This window comes from Vigna angularis, chromosome 5, assembly GCF_016808095.1.
Source record: "Vigna angularis cultivar LongXiaoDou No.4 chromosome 5, ASM1680809v1, whole genome shotgun sequence".
NCBI classification, from domain to species: domain Eukaryota; kingdom Viridiplantae; phylum Streptophyta; class Magnoliopsida; order Fabales; family Fabaceae; genus Vigna; species Vigna angularis.
The window spans coordinates 33,807,409-33,813,033 of record NC_068974.1 but is presented as its reverse complement, the minus strand read 5'-3'; the positions used below and the strand labels follow the sequence as shown (position 1 = coordinate 33,813,033).

The 5,625-nt window shown below is 27.0% G+C and overlaps 1 long non-coding RNA gene across 1 annotated transcript; it reads left to right on the top strand.

Annotated features, from left to right (window-relative positions):
- Positions 1-375: 375 nt before the first annotated feature.
- Positions 376-919, top strand: LOC108322019 (uncharacterized). Its single transcript, XR_001831566.1, has 2 exons — positions 376-645; positions 743-919. It is a non-coding gene; the product is annotated as an uncharacterized LOC108322019 (long non-coding RNA).
- Positions 920-5,625: the final 4,706 nt, after the last annotated feature.

Genomic DNA, 5,625 nt, shown 5'->3' with positions numbered 1-5,625 from the left:
TTATTGTTATAATCTAAAACTTGTCTATAATGTTAGATCTTATTAGGTCATGTTAGCCTAGCAGTGAAAATGTATTAACCAATACTCTTAACATAAACTTAAATATTAAAACTTATTAGACACAAACATATTAAACATATAAGTTAGACATGAGTCACGTAGTGGAAATATATTAACCAATATTTTTAGATTATAAAGGTTATTTTATTCTCTTAATTTTTTTTTTTCAAATTGAATTGATCCTTTTATTACCATAGTTCATTAACTTCAACAATTCATTAATACAAAAGTTAAAAAAGATTTCACATTAAAAGTTATTTTTTTCCTATATAAGTAGGTGTTTAGCTTTCCTTGAAACAAACAACAAAAGTTTAAGTCGCAGACAAAATTTGGTATATATAGCTGTTATGGCAAAGAGTGAGATGAAAAGTATTAGTGTTGTTGTTGTGATGATGATTATGTTAGGTTTCTCAGAAACAGCTAAACTCTCATGTCCAGCACAATGTGGGATAGGTTGTGTTCTAGCTAATCTTGCTTATCCAATATGTTTTGTACTTTGTGTTTCAAAGTGTCCTAAGTTGTCTAAAGAAGCTTTACAATGTATGAGTCACTGTGGGCTTAACAAGTCCATAGACATAAACATTGGTATACTCAAACTCTTACAACATTATTCTCTTTTATATATTATATTTTAATTAATATGTTTTTTTTTATCTTTCTGATGATTCATTTTATATGTCAGATGCTAACGGTATTGTTTTTAAAGTCATGGATTCTTGCTTACAGAAGTGCCCACTCAATTAGTATTTTTCTTAGTTGGAATATTCATGAATAAAGTTGCTGATTGAATGATATTCATGCATGATGTAATTAATAAGAATGTAATGAAGTGAAGAAAAAAATTTGGACACATTTTCTACATCAGTTTTCTATTATATTAGAGTACTATATATAATAAGTTCTTTAATAATTCTAACATCTTATTTGATAAACCCTAGCTATACTCCAGAAAAAAATTCTTCTACCAAATTCATAAATTCATTTTTCAAGTGTCACTAAAGTTTCTTATAAGTCTCGGAATAAGACCAAAGAATCAAAGCTTTGTGGTGGGTATCTAAATTATTGATTTTAGGTTATGTTATAAAAAATGAACATAAATCTCGAGACTTCTTAATTTGATACACCATAAATTTAAATATATATATATATATATAATAAAATGATTGTTTTATATTAATAATAATAATAATAAATAAATAGATGCAAAACTATAATATAATTGAGCATGAGTTTTTACATAGTAATTTTTTTATTTTAATTTACGTCTTTGTTCTCACACAAAACAAATATATTTTGGTAATTAATTACTTAAACAATTATTATATGTCTTTGACCAAATTTCTGATTGCAATAGATTTAGAATGAATAATCAACCCAACGTTCCATTTTTTTTAGTTTGTTGAACATAGTTAAAGGAAGAAAAACCGTAAGGTATAAAATTTGGAGATGTGAATAGAAAAAGGTTTTCTAAACAAATCTTGAATAGGTATTAAGGGTGAAGAAATATTTTTTGGGAATTTAACTCCTTAAAAATGATTTTGCTTATGGAAAGTGTAAAAAAATAGAATTTAAATACATACATAAATATTTTAAGAAAATAAACAGATTTTGGACAGAGAAATGGGAGAAGAATGTACAAAGAAAACTATATTAAAGTCCCCAGTGAATTTTGAAAAAAGAAAAACAATCTTTAATAAGTGTATGATCTTTATGATAGGTTGATTCCTTAGAATCATGTTTATTAGAGTTAGAGTTAGAATTAGATGAAACCAAATAATTAATCATGTTTATTACAATTTGTTATGTTTTTGTCTTTTTTTTTTCTAAATAGTTTTGTACAGTTTGTTATTACATGTGTCTAGTTTGTTACACATGGATGATTTTCTTCATCCTTACATATAGAGGCTTTGTCTTTCCTGTAAAGATCATGATGGAATCAATGAAACATTCATTCTGAGATGGTATTAGAGCTCTTTCGGGAGTTTTGGTAGCCAAAAACCTATCATATATTTTTGTTCATTTCTTATTTATATCTCTGTTTCTTCTTTTCTCTATGGCTAACCAGAGCCCCACATACGGTGATTATCTCACCAATCCTTCAAATCCTCTATTTCTTCATGCCAACGAATCACCACCACAAGCATTAGCTTCACAACCCCTAAATGGACGAAATTATCATTCATGGGCAAGAGCTGAAGCTCGCTCTTCTTTCTAAGAACAAGCTCAAGCTTGTAGATGGCAATATTCCTTCTCCATCACCAACAGATTCGTACTATGGAGCGTGGGAGCGATGCAACAATATGGTTCTTACTTGGATTCATAGATCCATTGATGATTCTATTCTACAATCCATTCTCTGGATTGATCAAACATCAGAGGTTTGGCAAGATCTTCAGGATCGTTTTTCTCACGCAGATATGTTTAGGGTTTCTGATCTCCAGGAAGAGATTTTTCGCCTCCAACAAGGCACCCTCACTGTTAGTCAATAATTCACTCAATTAAAAGGTCTATGGGATGAATTTGAAAATTACTGACCTATTCTCCATTACAAGTGTTCGATAACCTGCACATGCGAAGCCATCCAAGCTTATAAAAGATACAAAGATCAAGACTATGTTATTCGTTTCCTTAAAGGGTTAAACGAGCAATTTTCACATGTCAGATCCCAGATTATGCTTCTAGATCCCCTTCCTCCAATAAACAAGGTTTTCTCTTTGATTGTCGAATAAGAGAGGCAAATGGCTACTACAGAAATGACTAAGTTATCATCTTAAGCGAAAACTTTTGTTGTCAACACTGATCAATATACTGGTCTTGGAAAATGTCCTGTTATTAATCCAAAACCAATAATTTGGATATGGTAGAGGTCGTGGAAATAGAGGTAGGGGTCGTACCACAATTGGAAGAGGCCAAAATTCTTTCAAAAAACTTTGTACTTACTGTGGAAAAACCAATCACATAGTGGAAACTTGTTATTTTAAGCATGGTTTTCCTCTTGGCTACAAGTCTAGACAAAGCAATGCTAATGTGGCCAACTCAAATGAGGATTGTGCCACGGGAAAAGGCCCCTCAACCAAGTTGGGAAATACTATCCCAGATGTTGGTTTTACTCAAGAGCAGTATCAAGGTCTTCTTAATTTGCTTCAACAATCCAAGTTAGGTAGCTCAAACTCTTCCCATGTTTCCAACCTGGCCCATACCACAACTTTGCATACTCATTCCTCTCCTTCAGTAGGTATACCCTGTGATCAATGGCTCATTGATACAGGGATTTCTGATCACATGACTTTTAATCTTGCAAACTTTCTCACTTTTTCTGACATTTCACCTATTCTTATTATTTTACCTGATGGATCCAAAATTCATGCAAATATTTCTGGTATTGTGCAACTTTCTCCTCTTTTAACCTTAAGAAATGTCTTATACATATCTGACTTCAAAGTCAATTTAATATCTACTACAAAACTTATTATTGAATCCAATTGTTACCTTGTTTTTAATATTGGATTTTGTATAGCTCGACAGTGCGCCGTTAACGATTTAAACGTTGTCTGTAAAAAAGACTAAATTGAACATAAATTACATTCTTTAGGACAACATTGAATAGAAAAAAAACGGACCATTTCGAATAAAACTGACAAAAATTGGGACCAAAATTGGTATTAAACCAAGATTTTTTTATTTAAAATTATTGAATTTTCTTTATATAAAATTATGTATTAAAGGTGTCGTAATTAATTTAATTTATTATTTCTTTAATTGATAATAATATTAATTCGTTTAGTTTTTATTGATATTGCTGATTTTAAATTTTATTTTAGTTTTGAGAAATCCTTTTCAACCGAAAGAATTGATATTAACATTATTTTACAAATTATATATATATATATATATATATATATATATATATTTGAAAAATATATATTATTTTATATAATTAAGATTGTTAATTAATTTATTATTTTCTAAACTTATAATTTGTTACTAAGATATTTAATCATAAAATAAATTAAATTCATCTTCCACATGGGTAGACCAAATATTTCTAATTTCAAGATAGTTTTGTGTTGCAAAATTTTTGTTTATTGTCTATTATGTCATATATTGATCAAATACTTATTGAGTGATACCTACAAAAAGTACTATAATGCTAAAGTTAATAGGTGACCGATGATAGGATATTAAATGCAGTGATGTATATTTCAATAATTATATTTTAGACCTTTATTTATAATTGGCATTTTACTTTTTTCTAGTTTAATCATAACTCAATCATACTTTAATCATCATTAATTGGTTCATTCGTTGTTATCATTTGATCGGCCTGGCTGTTGATTGATCGGTCCACCTATCAGTTGATCTTACTTATTAACCAAAAGATATAAATACAATCATCAATATCTAAAAAATTATCATCTTTTCTAGATTTTTTAAAGTTGAAACATATTTCTTTTAAAAGTATACATAGTAACTTTAATTTTTTAAACACTAAATAAAAAACCAAAAATATCTTTATATATTTGAAATTGTTTGAATCTACTTTGAAGGGTTATGATTGTTTTATCTAAAAATAAAAATATAATCAATTCTAAATGATTTTTGAAGATATTTTATAATTATCAACACTTTTGTCAAATTGTTTCTTTTTACAATTAATATGTTTTTTCACTTAACGTCTATATTCATTTCAAAAACAATTTCTTTAACAAAAATGATTTTATTTTCAAATCCTTTTTTTCTATAGTTTTAAAAAAAAATGAAAGAAGACCTCAGTAACTGCAAATAAAATTTCATATCATACCAAATATTCATGCCTAATAAAAATTAAAAATTTAAGACCTTGTTTCTTAAACATATTTTTATAATTAATTTAATAGAAAAATAATAGTACTAATTTTTAGGCTTTTTTTAGATATAGTGTTTTAGTTGTTTGACTTTGAAATAACCCTGGATGTAATTAATAAGAATGCAGTGAATTGAAGATAAATATTTTGGACACATTTCCTGCACCAATTTTCCATGATATTAGAATACTATATCTATTAGTTATTTATTGATTCTAACAACTTAGTTGATTGATTGTTCTACCACATACATTCAGAGACAATAAAATGATTGTTTTATACTATGTAATATCTGTGTAATACATGAGACTTTTAAAAATTGTAATATATTTATTATATTAATTTGAGTTTATAGAAATATAATTATAATTTATTATACATTTAAAAATTGAATATATTTTAGTTACATATAGTTTTATAATAAAATAAATTGTATATAATTATTTCAAATAATATATTATGATCAAGTTAATCAAAATAAAGAATTTAAATTAAATTTTAAAAGAAACACATGCTAAATTATTGACAAAAATGTCAAAGAGTAAATTCTTTAAAAATAAAAAAGATCAACATGTACAAAATGTTGAATAAATTTAGTAAACATATAAAAGTTAAACGATGCACACAAAAGAGTAGGCAATCTTAAAGACCATTTGTAAAAGTGTAAAGAGTAGACTCAGTAAAAATGTAAAGGTTATACGATGAATAAAATGATAAAGTG